This window comes from Cupressus sempervirens, chromosome 8 (genome assembly GCF_028749045.1).
Source record: "Cupressus sempervirens isolate cs-2001-9-10 chromosome 8, ASM2874904v1, whole genome shotgun sequence".
Classification (NCBI taxonomy): domain Eukaryota; kingdom Viridiplantae; phylum Streptophyta; class Pinopsida; order Cupressales; family Cupressaceae; genus Cupressus; species Cupressus sempervirens.
This window is the reverse complement of record NC_143125.1, coordinates 827,770,645-827,789,703: the sequence shown is the minus strand read 5'-3', so window position 1 is coordinate 827,789,703 and position 19,059 is coordinate 827,770,645. Positions and strand designations below refer to the sequence as shown.

Below are 19,059 nucleotides of genomic sequence, written 5' to 3'. Positions count from 1 at the left end.
GGTTTTGATGCTGCAGGAGACTCTGATACTTCAGTTATAAGAGGTGGCTTTGGTGTTGGTAAGGTTGTTCTAGTTCTCAAATGTATATCTGCGACATCTAGGACATAAGCAAGGTACTACTGGGTATCAGTACTATACATGGGCTATTGTGGTTTGCTATTTGGATTTGGCTGAGGCTGTACAGGTAGCTGTTTTTTCTTTTGAGGTCCACTATTTGCAGGTGGTGGCATTAAAGCAAGTTGTTGAGCTGGAGGGGGTAATTGTGGAACACCAGTATTTTGGTTAGGCCATTGTTGAGATCCCTTCCATTGGTTTGGAGATTTCCAATTCCCTTGGGGTGGTTGCCATTGGTTCTGCTAGTTCTGGGGCCATTGGTTATTCTACTGGTTAGGCCAAGGTTGTTGGAAATTTTCAAACCATTGAGACTGTTGTGGGTTATTTTGCCCAGCATTATTCCAATTGGGTTGGTTTTGTGGAGGACCTTGGGTATTGTGGTTTTTCCGTTGATTACCATATGAATTTGAATTTTGCAAGGGGTCTTGAGGCATACCTTGACATTGAGCCCATGGTCGACGTTGAGCAACAAAGAATACTTGCTCATCATCCCCATCTATCTTTGCATATTCAGTTGGAAGATGCTAGTTCTCCATGCTTGCAACCAATTTATAGTGGCAATCCTTCTTTTGATTTCGACAATGAGGAAAGTACTCAGCTAGTTGTAACTCAGCCTCTGCTTGCTTCTTCTTTGCAGTCATTGTATCCAACTGTGTAGTGACATCATTACTGATGTCTTGTTTGAAATTTGACAACAAATTGGATATTTCAAGTTTTGAAATGCCTTGACTAATTCCTTTTGTAACCATAGAACGGGGTCCTCGACCTTTCTTCATGGTTGACCTTGAGTAGTTTTGACATATCTTTTTGAGGTCATCCCATTGAGCTTGATATACATCTCCACCGGCCATCAGGTCCAATGCTTCCAAACAGTCTTCATTCACTCCTCTTAGAAAGACTAGTTTTTGGGAATCTTTAGACAATGTGTGCTGAGGATTCTTTTGTAGTGCATATAAAAATTGAGAAACATAGTCTTCTAATGTCTCTTCCTCCTTCTGTGATATCCTAAAGATATCATCTCCTCTTGTGCTAGATGCTTTGCAATATTCTTTATATTTTTTCAAAAACAAGGCTTGCATTTCATCCCAATTCACAGCTGCATTGGCTCCTAAGCCCATGAACCATTGTAAAGCTGATTCTTTCAATGTGGCTGGAAATAATTTAAGCTTATGGGCATTAGTGTTGTAGTTGAAACTATGACAAAGGATGTTGAACTCAAACAAGAAGGTATCAGGGTCTTCAGTTGCAAGGCCATAGAACTTCGAAAGAGCAGTGGGAGGTATATTCTTGAGATTGGCATTGGTTATGAGACTTGGAAGTGGAAATGGAAAAGTGGGTTGTGCCATGACTGGTGGGACTGGATTATGAGGTTGCTGCTGAAAAGGAATGTTAGGCACTAGATGATTAACAACTGGTGGATTCGAGGTAGTGTTATCAAGAAAACTGGTCAATATTTCAATGAAAGGTTGGAGACCAGATATATCTAGGGATTCAGCTCTTGATGATGATACTATGGGGAAAATAGGACTTGCGTCTTCAAAGGGCAACTCAACTTCTTCATTCAAATTAACAGATCCTTGTGGAAGAAATCTTCCATATTCATCTCGTCGTCTTCCTCTTCAATGCATGCAACTAAAATTTTCACACTGGTAAAAAGAACTTAATCTAAAAACTGTGACTCAAAAATGCTCCTAGCTTGACACCATCCCCGACAATGGAACCAAAAATGAACCGCCTCACAATAGATCTTCCATAGTCATGTGCTAGGCCTGGCTTAGGAATAATCTATTCAAGCTAAGGACTACTTTTCCCCTACCATGAGGTGCATTTAGATTGTCAACCCAAGGACGTATACTTGAAATGGTTGGCATAGTATGTGCACTAGGTACCTTGATGATTCATTATGCTTGTGCTGCAAGAAAGTAAAAATGCAAAGGAAGGAAACTACACTACTGTTGTGGAAAGGAAACTACTGAATCTATGAATGTTGAAAATACAATGACAAGATAACAGAGATTCCATCTTGACTCATCCATTAGACTGTTCTCGTAGATGCTGCAGGAACGTTCATGAAGTGTGATGCTATAGGAAGGAATCAACTAGCTACATCTTACTTAAAATACTGCTAATGCTAGTAAAATGAATCTATTCTATCCTAATCTAATCCACCTTCCAAGTGGGCCCCTTTGGTTGGCTTCTCTAATCTACCAACACAAAATAGAAGCTAAAGAGAACTAATTCATTTCATTAATCAGTCATTACATAATTCAGAATTGTAAAACACAACTGCAACAAACTGTGAATTAGTGTTCTCTCTTACTCAATAAAACTTATCAAAAAACAAAAACTAAAACTTCACACATAGGAGTCGATCCCAACATATATAGGAAATTTACTCTTTATTACATAACAGAAAAGTAACTATCCTAAGTTAAGTCCACAGGAGAGAATATAGAACAACTAAAAGCGAAAAGGAAGGGTAACAGAATTGAGGAGGGAGCAATGAAGTCGCAGCATCTGCTTGTTACAACGTAAATACAGAGAAGGTAATGGCTCATAAAAAATCCTCCTTATTCATTGCCATGTTTCCTGGAGTGGTTATAACTTCCTTTTTGTGGTTGTTCCTTGATGCTCGTTTCTCCTTGAATGTTGTCGGCAACCAAATTCTAGATTCTTCCACTCATCCTTTAATCCTTATCATCAGGTTAGTTATGATATAAGACATATTTGCAAATAAACATCCATCAAACTAAATTCAAGCATAATAAATGCACATTTGGATATTTATATGAAATACTGCATATTAGATATAATTTAGGCAAAAGATGACATAGTTTTATCAAACATCAAAGGTTTATCAAACATAAGCTTATAAGTGTTAAAACAAGGATAAATGAAGTATCACAAAGTATCTTAAACATAACAAAATAAAGGCATTTTTTAGACTCATCAGTGTGTACACAAAAAGTGATGTAAAACCACATTTGAGAAAAACTTAGAAACCATTTTCAAAATTGAGAACTTTGATTTTTTGGCAAATTGAGCTTTCGAGGTGCACAGGTCCGCAACTCCACATTTTCATGCAAGTTCGCAACTCCATAGGTATGTAGGTCCGTAGCTTCACAATTTAGAGGTGCACTGACAGTTAACTGCCAGTTCCAAAAATAGCACTTTCCATATATCAGGAGCGCATTCTGATGGTAGTTTAACTCTGACACACACCTAGTGAAGGATTCTATTTTTGGCATCTCCATGCACTTCCACCTTGACTGATGACTTCCTCCTACTTTCTCTCTCATGCTTTCTTCATTTTTGACATGTAAAGGGCTCATGCATCCAATTAATGAATAAAACATGGATGGAGTCCCTCTAAGCACCAGTTAGATTGTTAGTTTGTATATATTTAGTTTGTTTTAATATTTTAAAAGCATTTTATTGCATAAGGATATCTCTCACTCTCAACACAAATTGAGGAGATGATTTCTTATAAATACCCCATTGTAAAATGTAACAAAGGCTGCCATTATTATGCAATAAAATTATGCTTTTGGTGCTAACATTCATAGTGTAGTTATTCTTGCTTGAATGTGTCATTGTTTTGTGGATTTTATTCATGAGATTGTGATTGAGCCAAAGGTTTATTGCATTGTTTTTGGTTGTGTGATCTTTTAGTTCTGGTGTTTGCTACAGATATATGAATTCCACTAACGTAATGAGCTTGAGAAGAGATCACCTGATTGTGTCTACATAGCTTTTTGTCTCGCATGAGTGCACTTTTTGTGGCCTTGTGATTTGATGAAGAGTGAAATATCATTCGATTTGTTAAAGATTCTCACTGAAGATTACATCAATGGATTTTAGGAAGCGCTACTCCTATTTTCATTAGTTTCCAATCAATTTCTTCGAAGGTTTAACTCACAGCGTGTTGTGTTATGTAGCTTATGTCCATTTAGGAATTTCAATTTCAAGTCATTTGATTTCACATTATTTTTCTTTTAGTTTCATTATTTTCTTTACTAACCCCCTATTAGAATAGGACCTCATAGTAGTTGCATTCTTAGAGTTGCATTCATTGAAAAATAGAAAACACAAAAAATATTGTTCTTTTGGTGTGATATTTTGAGACACATAGATTTACTTCAATTATGAAATAAAAGAGTTTTTAGAACCAGCAAAGGCATCCTTGTGAACACTCACATTTATCTTCTACTGAGTGGATTTTGGTACGTCACAAGACAAATACTGAACCTTGGAATGGATCCTTAAAAAGATTTTCTTTTCAAGAGAGGAATCATGCAATGGATTCCTGTCATTGACCTCGTGCAAAATGAACGCCCAACAGTATGTTTCACTAGTAAATGGGGGATTATGAAGTGTTTCAACCATAGTATAATATTTTACAAATTGAAGAGATGGAACCTGAGTAAGGTTATCCAAGGTGTGATAAGGAGCACATATAAGGTACAGCCTCAATTGATGATACCCTAGCACACACATTCCATAAGGATAAAAGAATAGAGTATGAGGAGGCTAAGCTAGAGAAATTGAATTTAGGTTATAGGGACCATCCCAAAGAGATTTTTATAGGAGACAACTAGAGTCCTGTATTGAAAGTGGTAGCATTTAAAATATTTCTTGAGTGTAAGGAAGTGTTTTCTTGTATGTACAAGGACTTAAAAGGAGTTTCACTAGAATTGTGTGTTCATCGGATACCTTTAGTACCAAGAGAAAGACCAGTACACATGAGGCCTTATTGAAAGATTAAGAAATATGCAGCAAGAGATCACTAAGATGTTGGATGTGGGCATAACATTCAAAGTACAGACTAGCAAGTGGGTGTCATCATTGTTTTATCTTTGAAAATAAAGATGGAAATCAAATCTAAATCTATGTAGACTTAGGTACCTAAATGTAGTAACCATATAAGTCCCCTTTCCAATCCCCTTTATAGATAGTATTTTGGAAGAAGTGTCCAGATAGGGATGTACTCCTTCATGGATGGGTTTTTTGAGTACAACCAAATCAGCATTGTTCAAGAGGAAAAACTAAAAATCACTTTCATACTAGAGCAAGGTGTATATTCTTACAACTAGATTCCATTTGGGTTGTTTAATGAACCAGCCACATTTCAAAGAATTATTCTTCACATATTTGATAAGATGTTAGTAGGGAATTTCAAGGCCTTTATGGATGAGTGATCTATCTACAATGTGAAGGAACATCACGTGAAGATTATAGGAGAATGCATGGAATGATGTTGAAGGGCTAGGATGGTATTAAACCCAAAGAAATGTCAATTCATAGTCCCCCAATGCAAGCTCCTTGAACATTTTAATGTGCAAAGAAGGGCTGAAAACATATATTAACAATATCAAAGTCATTGTTAACAAGGATCTCTCATGGACATTGTTGTCCATTTGGCTAAGAGGTGAGTATGGAAATCATTTAAACTTATCATTTATAGAAACATGTTGTCTATATTAGGTCAGGAATTTGTGAAGATAGAGTTTTGGTTTGGAGACTTAGAAAATTGTCTAAGTATTTTGAAGACTAATTGACAACAGCGACACCTTTTTGGTTTGTGAATTTCATAGAGAGAGAATTGGCATATGCACACTTCAAGGAAGATAGAATAGGGTATAATGATCTTAAATGTCAGAGTGCATGTTATTATGAGTTGTACGAATAGAGATAGTAAAGATTTACTAGTCACACTTAGGTACAGGTAGAATAGGACATATTGAAGTAAATGATCAATTGTGTTAAGGAATTTTTTTGGTTTACTAAAATAATTACTTAGCTAATTAGGGACAACATACTACCTATTAACCCTAACATAGAAAAAGTCAATTTTTTGGTTTAGGACATGTGTGAAGACATGAATATTGAGAAGGCAAAAAAGAAAGGTGTAAAGGAAATATTTGGATATGTGAAGTTGTGTGATGTCTTTGGACATTGAAATCTACTTGTTATATGATGTGAACTTTATGTTAGGGCAGAGAAAGGATAGTATATGTGAAGTTGTGTATAGAGAGATACAAAGGACAAATCAAATATTGAAGATATCAGCATTGCTAAAAGGTTTATGTATCTATACCTTTTGAGTAAAAAATATATACTTGTAATTGCATGTTTTGGCAATGGTCTCATCTTGTATACTTTTATAATTATAACACTAACTCCTAAAAGGGTTGAGGCTTCTAACAAGGATAGAGATACTATACAGATGTAATAAACTCCTAATAGGGTCAATATCTTTCACAAGATAATTCTAATTAGTGGATCATTTTGTGGATACCATCCTCACCAAGGATTTCCCTTGGCCAGGGTTTCCCTAGTTAACAAATAATGGTGTTATGAGTTGCATTGTGTTACTGCTATGTTTACTTTTTAGTTTAATCACATGTGCATGTTTTAAGGGTGTTAAAGATATCCATAGTTGGGCAAAAAAAATTGAAATATTGATACACTTGCCCACCCCCCTCTCCACCCCACACCCCTCCCCTCTCTTAGTATTTCCTATTTCTAAAAATTGGTATCAAAGAACAATTAGTTAGAGAAGGCCTAATAGCTTGAGTAAGATCACTATGGATATGGATCAATTACAGAAGAACCTGGAGGAATCTCTTTAGGAAATTGATATAATCGCAAAAGAAAGAGACAATCTAAAGAAAAAATATAAAGAGGAAAAAGCATACATTTAAATGTTGAAAAAGGAGATTGAATCTACTAATTTCCAAAAGAATGAATCAAGTGATCAGATCAAAGATAGTGATGTAGTTACTAAACTAAAGAAGAACATAAACTTAAGATTACCAATCCTAAGATGAGTTTGATGGAAGATGAGAAGAAAATTCAATCATATTTGAGATCTAAGAATGTAGATCTGAAATCTAAACTAACCAAGGTGACATATGAACTTGAAATTAGTCACATGAAGGATTGTACAGATAAGTGTGTTAACCCTTCTATCAGTTATTGTTATAATTGTTATGCTTATGGACATAGAGTTAATAAATGTAGGAAAATTAATAATAATATGTATCAAGGTACTAACCTACAACTAGTAGACCTATTGGTTCAACTAATGTCATAATAAATAGAGTCATGTGTTATAAATGCAATAACTTGGGACTTATTGCTAGAGATTGTAAATTACATATAAGTCAGTCAGGACCTAGATATGGAAAGAATGTGATAGCATGTCATATTTGTAACAATATGGAACATACAACAAGATTTTGTAGGATGAACAACATGATATCGTAGAATGCAAGGACAGCTAACTATAGAAGGAATGCAAACAATAATGTCAGAAGAAATGAGAATAGCAATGATAGATAGAAAGAGAATGTGAAAGAACATGTAGAGAACTTCAATAAAACATTTGTTAAAGCTAAGACAACAGCTAGCACACAAATTTGGGTAGAAAAGAAGACAAGTGACACTTGAAAATGAGTTGAAGTTGGTAATAATTGTTGACAAACCTTTAGTAATCTAATCACTTTATTTATTGATAGGAAAAGGGGAAATAACATCAAAATTTTATTTAGCCCCTGAAAAATTGAATTAAGATTTTTGAAATTAGGAGAAGGTTTGGATGGATAAAAGGAAGCAACAATAAAGAAAGAATGCATTTATGAGTTCATATATGAGTGCATGAATAGAAATTAGTTCTCTGATTAAGTGAAATCATCTTTTTCATCAATAAGTACTTGTGCAATTAATGTATAATTGAATTAAACCACACATAATAGTTGAAATCAATGGAATAAGTTCCATTTGAATGAGAAAATATTTAAGAAGCCCTGAGAAGCAAACTTGAGACCAAAATGCAAGACGCTTGAAAGATTTGTTAAAGGATTCCAAAATCTATAGTTGAAAAGTACAAGGATGAATTATGTGTCATGGTTGACACTAATTTTACTTATATAGAGGTAGATGCTCATAGAGTGATATATGTAGACCCGCTTGGGTATGAGGTTACTAAAGAAATAATTGAAGCTTATGTAGAAAGATTCTAAGTGCATATTTAGATCCTAAAAGTCCTAGATTTGGCACTTGTGAAGAAAACATTAAGATAGATTATCAAAGCACAATTGAAAAGTTTACAAGAAAGAGAGTAGATAGTGAAATGAGGAATATTTTAAAGGAAACTGGGAGGAAACCCCGTGAGTTTTTTGATATTAAGTAAATTGTATCTGAGATGCAAAAAATTGGTCAGAAGAATATCTTAAAAGTTCCACCCTTGTCAGTTGAAGGCCCTAGCACTACAACACCTACACCAAAAAAATTTCAACCGCTAGTAGCAACAATAGTTGTATTGGATCAACCTCTAGAAGAAGAAGATGTTAGTATAGTACAATTTCAATCATCAACACCTACAAGGACAAGAAGATCAGCTAGATTGGTGGAAGTTAAACAAGAAAAAGATAAAGCACCCAAACCAAAAAGGATGAAAGAAATGGCTAAATGACCAAGAAAACATGTGAAGAGAGGAATATTAGAGGTCAGGTCACTCCATCTGAAGCCCAACTTCAACAGGAACTACAGCAGCAAGGAGAAGGAGAAGGAAGCAGTAAGAAGAAATCAACTTGGAAACCAAGAATTGAGAATCTAAATGATTATATCTTAAATGAAGGGAAAATTAAGAAGCTCGAGCATTATTATGAGAGATCCCAAATATATCGGCAAAGGAATTTGGATGTGACAGTTATTCAGTACATTGTCAAATTCAAGAAACCCCTACTTTCAATTCATGGAGAACTACCTAAGGAATTATATGAAAGATTAAATGAGGTGAGATTGAGGATAAAAAGAAGAAGAAACCTTACGAGATGAGGTCATAAGAAAATGTTATGATGTGAATAATACTACACAAATGGAAAGAATAATGCATGCACTCAATCCACTTGTGCACAATCAAATGAGAGTCATAAGACTCATGGGAGGATAAAATGAAGAGTTAATTAAAGATAATAAAATACGTATTGATCAAATATTGAATGAGCCTATGAGCAGAACCTACATTGAAGAGGTTGGACATAAAGTAGCACCGCCTAGCACATCAAAGATAGAGACTCCTATGGAAGAAGTAGAGACTTCATAAGATAAAATAATTTTGGACACACTTGAGTCTAATAAAGAGGAAGGAAACATGATAGGGGGGAGCAATAGACACCTTAGTTGCTACTATGACAGAGACAAATATCAAGGACAACAAGATGAGAGAAGATGAAGTTAGCAAGCAACCTAAAGCAAATGTTGAAGAATCACGTTTTGAACCACCATAGATAACAATTGATGATGACATCATGAACATTGACAATACACACATCAATGTTGATGAGACATAGGATCAACTCAATATTGTCAACAATTTGGCCACAGATAAATTGGTTGATTATCCTAGCTCTGATGAAGAGAATGATAAAGGCAAAGAGTGTTGGAAATATTCAAGACTATGCTAGGTTACTGAGAGGGGAGGGGTGAATCAGTAACCTTAAAAAAATTTTACCAAGTTCAATAACCATTAAATCATTAAATCAGATCTAACTACATGCATAAGAAACTAAAAACATAAACATTCATGGCACATGAACACAACAATTTGGTAACCCAAAAACCTTCCAAATAGAAAATAAAATTGGGGTGAGGATGATACCCATAAAACTTCAATACTGCAGCATAAAGTTGACCTGTTAAGGCTTACAATGATCAATTCTAATGATCTACCCTATTAGGAGAAATTAGGACTACTAGGTCCACCTTGTTAAAGTATTTGCAAACATACAACGAAGTATGCACTCGATAAAGAGATTTGACAAAAGACCGTTAAGTCTACCTTGTTAGAGAATTTGAACTGGTTCACCTGTTAGAATGAAACAGATGATCTCTGACTTACAAATAATTTTTTGATAGAGATTCTTTGAAGTATTGATCACCTTTATGTGATAGATATGACTTTGTTGCTCCTTTGCTTATATGGCCTTATAATATACTGTGTTGTTGATATGGCCTTATATATATATATATATATATATATATATATATATATATATATATATATATATATATATATATATATATATATATATGTATCAATCCAATTTACAAAACTACAAAGTCAGCCAATACACAAGTTAACACCAATACTACAAAGTCAATTTGAATGAAGACACTCATGTTCTAAAGACTGACTTGGTGAGGTTCTGATACATGGCATCCACTATCATTACTTGGCATTGTCATGCATTCGGTAGAAGTAGAAGCTCGATCCATACTAATCATCTCATAGTAGTCTCAAACTCAATCTACACTAGCAATTTGGTAGATACTATGTAACTTGGTAGAAACTAAATTACACGTTTACCATGACTTCACTCGGTAAAAAATGATCATTACATAGCTTGGTTAACAATAAATTCACTTGACATGAACTGCTAGCTTGGTTTGAACTACAAAGCTTGGTAACCACTGAACTACTCAGGTTGAACTACTAGACTTCACATTGCCTGACTTCATTTGGTAACCACTGGGATGCTCAGTACGAACTGTAAAGCTCAATGGCTACTAAATTACATGGAAAATGTTGTAGACTATTCAATGAGCTCAGTAACCATATAGAATCTGAATAAGTGTTGTCACTAATAACAAACTTGACTTAATTTCAACACTCTCCCCCTTTGGCATTAGTGACAAAAACACTTATCAGGCAAAACTTATCTATATCATAGTGTGATACTGGCTCGGTACTATTTTTGAGATTTTTCAAAACTTTTCTTTGTAATTATATACAATATACTTTCCTTTCCTTTTACATGATTCTCCCTAATATAATATACATATTGTCTCTCATATACACATACTGCTTTTCCTATACATATTATTTCTCCCCCTTTTTGACAATAATTCCAAAGATTTATTCAAAGCTTATTCACATTGAGACACCAATATAAGAAAGAAACTCAGAATGTACCTTAATTATGAGTGCTAAACTCTTATCCAATTCTCTTGCAAAACTTTGCACATATGTAGAGCAACTTAGACTTCTGCAGAGAGTTCTATCATGTGATCTGCAATTGAGAAATTCTTGTCATGGATCAGTGTTTTTGAGTAAACAATGTGCTTCTGCATTGTGTCCATGATGGGAAGGATCATATTTTGAATATCTATCAATGAAGACTAGATCCTTGGTTCCTCTCTTCACAACTCTACCTACATATCTGACAAGAATCTAATTTTCATATGATTTGCAGAGCTTGAACTAGGGTCAAGTTGTAACTGTTGTGCACTAACCTTCAGATCTTCATCAATATTTGTTAATTTTCCCTTTATTTCCTTTGTATACTCGATAACATTACATAATTTCCCAAAAAGTGATGTTACATTTGTGCAAGAGTTTTCAAGATTGGTCAAAATTGAGGAAAGCTCCACTTGTTGGATGGCAATTTGTTGAGCAATGTGCTCAAGAACTTTGTTATCAAATTTCTTCTCTACTTTCTCAATCAATTTGTCTTGACTACTAGATTCCTCATTAAACTTTTGGACTACTTCTTCCAATTGAAACAAAATGTGTAGAGAAGTATCAACTTCAACACCTATTACCTCAATCAAAATATTCTTAGCACTTTCAATGATTTTATATTCTCTATCTCTTTCCTCTCTTAATTTATTCTGCTTTGCTTTCTTTTGGAGGAGTTTACTAGCTATTTGAATTTGATCTTCAGTGGCATTGTCAAAATCCCACTTTGGAATCTCAATCTCCTCATCTAGGTCAATGTCCTCCTCTATCTCCTTTCCACTCAAAATTTTTATACTTGGTTGAGCCTTGGGTTCAACTGCCTTTGTACATAATGCCTTAGAATCTAGAATGGAAACAATACTAGAGATAGCAGGACTAGCAGTAAAAATTGATATAGTACCAATAGATGGAACACTGACTGGTATGCTTACTGAATCCAAAACTGATATACTTATAGAAGTATCTGAAGCTATAGAAACAAAACTGTAGAATCCAAAATTGTAGAACTTGAAACTGTACTTACTACTGAAGAACATAAAATTGTAGACCATGTTATACTCATTGTTGTTGATGCTAACTCAGGAACTGAAGAAGAGGAATGTTGTAGCTATGTAGATGAAGTGATAAACACTTCCATTAGTGATTTGTTGAGTTGTGAGGAAGCCAAGAGTGATTGGACATTTGATGTATCTATTGTGGTCACAATCAAACTTGCTAAAGTTTTCCCCAAACTTGATATAGCTACTAATTGGCTAGGAGAATGATGAAGTGAGGCAATGATTGCTACTACTATCTTCATAGGATCAATCTCCTCATCAACTTATTTGTCTTCCTTGGTAGCTTCTTCCTCTTTATCTTCTTCAACTTCTTCATTATCAAACTATATTGTCTCAAAGTGTGTTCCTCCTTCCTCATCATCACTGTCATCATCCTTGATTTCTACTGAAAAGTCACTCTATTTATGCAAGTGAAAAATATTCTTCCACATGCCTATAGAATTTTTGACTACATGCTCTATATCCTTTTTAAAAATTAAACAAATATTGAATCTAAGAGTCATATTTTCTTCATTTTTCTTCATAGAATCTTTTACCTCAACATTGGTAATGCTCGGTAACAACTGCCTCAGGGTTTGTTCATAGATATATTTTTTTGTCTATGTAGCTAAGCCCCATCTTGGCTTCAATCTCTTTAATAGTTCATTAGAAATCTTGGCCTCAATTATGTCTTTTTCTTCATCAATTTTTACCTCATAGGGAAGAGGTTTTACCCATACAACTCTTGGAATCACTACCTAAATGTAGACTTTGTCACTGTCTACCATAAAACACATGTCATCTTTGTAATCTTCAACCAATTTCATAGGAATCTTGAATCCATTATTCATTTTCTCCTTGAAGACATCTAAGTAATTATCCATTATTTTGTCACAATTCTCACCCATTTCTACAATATATTCATTAATCTATTACAAAACTGGCACATCCTTTCTCCATACAATTGTACCTTTGGAAGGGAAAAACTTTTGAACATAGAAGAATAGACATGTCAATAATGAACCAAATTTGCAAAAGGTTATTCTTAGATGTCCTTATACTTTTCATGTTTTTGTTGAATTGTTTCAACAACAAGTTTGCAAGATCAAATGATAGATTGTTCTTCATGACTTTGAATGCCAAGTCTACTACTTCACATGACACACTATTTAGATGACTAGAACTATAGATCTTGTGTGTCATCACATATATGCCAAATTTTAGTTCTACATCTATTACACTACTAATCTTCATACCTCTATCATCCCACTCAGCTAGGGTTTTCTTCTCTAACTCTGCTCGACCTAGGGTTTTAGTTGTTTTGGCTTTGGAAAGCATGGGAAGGCTGGTGATATGATGAATCATCTTCTTAGTGATCAAAACTAGTTTCTTAAACCATAACTAACAATTGTGAAATCGGCTTAGGATGTATCTGATCCATTTGATTTGGAAACTTCGAGGCAGGTGGGGAATGTGGATTAAACCCTTATCTTCCAAGTGCTTATTCTCGGGTCTAAGAACACCATTCACACACAATTCACCTAGGGTGTTATCATGTTGGCATTATGTTGTATTTTTCATTAGTGAAAACATTTATTCGATTCTGAATGCTTACTAAGTTCATTACTCAGTATTCAGTTTATACCAAGCATTCAGTGGTTACCTTATAAGTTCAACAGTTAAGAAATTCACATCAAGTATTCATGAAGCTACCAAGTGAATGGGCAGTTCAATAGTGTATATTGAGCTTATAGTGTTCACCGAATAGGCAGTGGTCACCAAGCTTCACAGTGTCTACCAAGTCATCAATATGTGTAATATGAAGCCAGTTTATACTAGTTGATGGATGTCTAATGTTTACTAAGTGACAGCAAGGTAAACGAAGGTTTTAGTATTTACTGAGTGACACTACATCTAATGAGTCTCCAATGATTACCAAGTTCCAAGCTACATTGTGTGATTAGTATGGACCGTGCTTCTACCTCTACCAAGTGCATGATGATGCTAAGTAATGCAGTGGATGTTGAGTATCAAAAAGTCACCAAGTCATCTTGAAGAGCTCAAGTTTTCTACTGTTTGGTCAACTCAGTAATATTTTGTTTACTTTTGTTTTAGCCAACCTTGCAATTGTAATTATTGAAATGGTATATATGTAATGTATTGTATCATTTGCAATAAGAGAATGACAAGTATGTTAAGGAATGGAGATGTAATGTTTGAGAAGAGTGAATGTGAATCAGCTACAGAGGAAAGTATTCAACAAGGTCATTAAGGATCAGCAAAGACATATCAATTACAAGAGGTGATATGTACTTCAAGATCTATTTAGCAATCAACTTGTAAGTCAAATCTACTATTTCATCCTAATAGGTGAATCAATTTTCCAAATCCTTTAACAAAGTAGACTTAATAGTCTTTGTATAAATCTCCTATCAAAGTGCATACTTCATTGTATGTTTATAAAACCTCTAACAAGGTGGACCTAGCAGTCCAAATGGCTCTTAACTGGGCAGATCATCAAAAGTGATCAATATAATCCCTAACAAGCCAACTTTATATTTTAGTAGTGAAGTTTTGTGGGTATCATTCCCACCCCAATTTTACTTTGTATTTGGAAGGTTTTTGGGTCACCAAGAGACTGTATTCATGTGTTATGTATGTTTATCTTTTGTCATGCATGCAGTAGATTAGAAGAATGAATGGTGAATGATTTATATGGTTAAGTGCTGAATTAATTTAAAAAAATTTGAGGTTATTGATTCACCCCTCCCCTCTTAGTAACCTGGCTAGTCTTGACTATTTCCAACACATCCATCTCTAGGGTTCCAATTTCTTGAATTGCACACTTAAAATGAGTTTGAATATCATTAATGAGTAGTATCTTAGGATGGATCTTTGTGCTCCATTTGGATTGAGGGTTTTTGCAATTGTTGGTACAAGTTTGAAATCTGGCAGTTTCCATTTGAATCCTTGAACCAACATTTTTGCTTGATGTTGCCATGAATAGTTAGTAGGTTATGGAAGACTTTGAAAAATTTTACTACAAATTCTACCTGGAATTACTCTATTTCTCTACAATTCACTATATCGCAACAATACTTTTAAAATTTTTGGTGAAAAATAAATTTGATCTTCTGCTTTTTTATAACATTTTTCCATTAATGCTTGGTACAAAAGTATTATTATGCACGATAGGTTGTCATCCGCTATCTACTCAAATCACTCGATGAATGCTTCATAACTCGATAACCAAACATGTGTGACTAGTTACTCCCGACCTTGCTTGGTAGAGTCCATGACCCAACCTTACTCAGTAATAACTAATCTAATCTTCTATGATCCATTTGTATCTTGAATACTAATTTGGATCTTTGCTTCCTTTCAATTTTGGAACTATTTAGATGTGATTGTGATAATGCAGTTCCAATTCTTTCTTAAGAACTTAGTTGGAAATGGTGGAGTCACCCACTTCTTGAGTGACATGACCATCATTTCTTGGACTAGCTTCCCTTGTGGATTTAGGAATCCATTGCTGCTTCATTTTCTTTATAATTTTGTCTACCTTAGCTTTCTTTTCATCTTCAATTCTACCTATATTCATGCAATTCTTGGCTAGATGACCAAGTTCTGTACAAGTGAAACATCTTATGGTGGTATCTCTCTTTCTTGTGTGATGTTTAACACAATTCATGCCAATGTGTCCATACTCTCCATAGTAATGACATCTACACTAGGTGTTGTAGTCTCAACCAAATATTGCTTTCACAATTTTCTCTGTTGGATTGAATGATTTGGTTCTACAGTTTGATGCCTTGTGACCTTGTTTTTTTCATTTGTGACATTTTCCTTCAAATTTTGATTTATCTTTACATTCATTAGCCTTGTGACCATGTTGATTGTAATTGTAACATTTACCATTGAATTTTTTTTTACCATTACTCCAGCATTTTTTGATGTCTGGCCTATCTTACCACAGTGATTGCAAGTAGGTCTTTGATTCCTTTGAGCACCTTGTTTGGAGGATTCACCTTCTTCTTCTTTCTACCCAATTCCTACTTTACCTTTTTTTCTATAGAGATTCTACTCATTTAGTTGATTCAATTGATTCATGTCTACTTGGGATTCCATTATTCTCTCATTGATTTTCTTTTCAATGTTTAGGTCATTTTTCAATCTTTCACTGATTTGCTTTTTGGATCTCAGATCACTTCTTAATCTTTCATTAATTTTTCTTTCTGAATTTAGATCATTCCTTAATCTTTGATTGATCTATCTTTGACTCATGATTTCTTCATTTGTATTGGAGATTTGATCTATAAGATCTTCATGCTGAATGGATTGGTTTTGGATCTCATTGTTTCTTCCATCCATTTCTTCTTTCATCACTAGTGCATTTAACCCTAAATTTTGACCAACTCTTTTAAATGACTTGGTTGGTCGATTATAAAGGCAACTTTTTGTTTTTTTTTAATAACATGCCCATGTTGGTCGTAATTGCAACCAATTATGTGTATTTTGTGTTGGTCTCAATTGCGACACACATGGCAACATAAAGACAAAAAAAAATGGGCATGGAATTCACATTTCACTTGAGCAAGTCAGTGTCGAGGGTTTCACTTGAGCACCATTCTAGCATTTCACGTAGTGAGAAGAGGTTGAATCCTTGAAGCAGTATCAATACACATATCTTACATGAATTTTGGAGGCCTCAGGCAATTTAAAAGGCCAATCTGACTGCCTCATCAATAATTTCTTCAGAATTGAGTAAGTCACCGAAAAGAAAGCTCAACTCTGGCAGAGATGAGAGACTTGAATAGCTTGTTCATTTTGTGTTTGAGGAGGAGTGGAGCATGAGGGTATAGTGGATGCATTTTACTTGAGCGCCATTCTAGCATTTTGCATAATGGAGGGCATAGTGGAGATCATTTCGCTTGAAGGCATAGTGGAGGGCATTTTGATTGGAGTGTCATTTGAGCATATAGGGCCACTTGAAGACTTACCACCATCAAAGGTAAGGGAAAAATGAAACATTATAAGAAGCCTAGGGCTACAGCAAGGTTTAGTATCATCTCTTGAAGTTTTTACTGCTGATTGGCAAAGGGTTTTATATTGTTGACTTGCTTTTTTGGGCAACGAATGTTAGCAGGGTTTCTTCCACTATTTGGGTATGCTATTTAATCGTAACAAATTTTTTTCTCTATGGAATAATGAAGAAGAAGAGCTGAAAATTAAAATAGACTTAATAGTTACAATCTGAGATGCTTCCTAGGTATCGCATAGATGCAGTATACAAATTCTTTGCAATATCCTCTTCACTAATCTTCTTTCCATCCAAATCCCCTTCCATCAAAACATCTTCAATAGCCTTAGAAATCTCCTGAGTACTAGTATAAGGAGCACATATATTCAAAATAATCTTATCATTATTTCTAGAGAAAGCCATGGCCCTTTCTGTTGATTCTCTCACATTCTGAGGAAAAGGACTGATATCTCCTATAAGTTGAACCCTAATTCCATACTTGTTAACCATGCTTTCCTTCTCAACAAGAAGATCAAGCTTCTCCTTCATTAAATTCATAGGTGTCTCAAGTTCTTCCTTTGAGCGCTTGAAATTCTCAATACTAAAAGCATAAACACTCACATATTTTATACCAATTTCATAACAATCTCTCAAAGTATGCATCAAGTTGTTATACCCATATTCATGGCCCCTCCATTTTTGCATATTTCTATTCATTGCATATCTCCTATTGCCATCCATTATGATTGCAATATGCTTTGGAATAGGGCCTGCTAAAACAAACCATAATAGAAATCTTCTAAACAATTCTCTCATTGAATTTGCAAGAAATGCAAAACTTTCTTGCAAGTAAGAACTATTGAAGGATTGGAATGTTATTAAACTTGTCATCTTTGATTATGGGTGGCATATCTTGATCATAATGAAGGAATATATAATATTTTTTTCTTCTGGGTCTTTAACTACCTACCACAAAATCATTTGTGATGGAAAATTTAGGGTTGGCTTATCTTATCTTTTAATTATTTTTATGAAAATTGGATTCTAGATCTCTCTTTAAAGTTCTATTATGTGTCATTTTTAACCTTAAAAGACATTATTGACAAATTTTTGATACCTCAACTAATAATTCAATCTACAGCCACCATAAATGTCATTGTTCCTATTTATCTTTTGTGCGTTCTTTAATAATATTCGTTCACAAAATTAATGAAATAGGACGATTTGGTTGATACCTAAATTATCATGAAAAAGCAAGGTCATTGAATCACTACCAAACAATCTCATGTGTTAGATAGATATTGAGAGCTTCACATGTTATGCATGTTCTATATCAACAGGCAACTTAATTTTGCACAAATGATTGAATTCTAGAAGTTTCACTGCGACTCACATAGAAAACATTTTATTAGAGGAGATGCGAAATGTCATTCATTATATAAAAATGAACATGGAGGAGATAACTATGGTGTGTATAGTGGTTAGCAGACATTTTCTTGGTGTAGATCAGATTTTACACAAAGTAATAATTTCCTAAGAGACATCTCTTGTCAATCAGCTTGCCTAACAATGCTTGAATTTCCTACAATTAGTCAAGATAAGTGCTAAGCATTATTGAATATGTTAAGATCATTCTCAACAAAGTATTTCTTCACATTATTCTTCCTTAAATTAATTTGATTTGTTCACATTATCCTTCCTTAACTAATCTGTTGTATTCTGTTGACCCATTTTGAGCTCTTGTTTCTTTCAAGCAACCCAAATTGATTAAAACTTGTTTGTTCTTTAACAAGTTGTCTAATTTGGATTCCCTTCCCTTAAAGGAAGCTATTCTTCAATGCTCGTTTATTTTTTAAAATTGGTTT

At 34.3% G+C, this 19,059-nt stretch overlaps 1 pseudogene; it reads right to left on the bottom strand.

Moving 5' to 3' along the window:
• Window positions 1-17,413: 17,413 nt before the first annotated feature.
• Window positions 17,414-18,085, bottom strand: LOC149544968 (dehydrodolichyl diphosphate synthase CPT3 pseudogene; annotated as a pseudogene).
• Window positions 18,086-19,059: the final 974 nt, after the last annotated feature.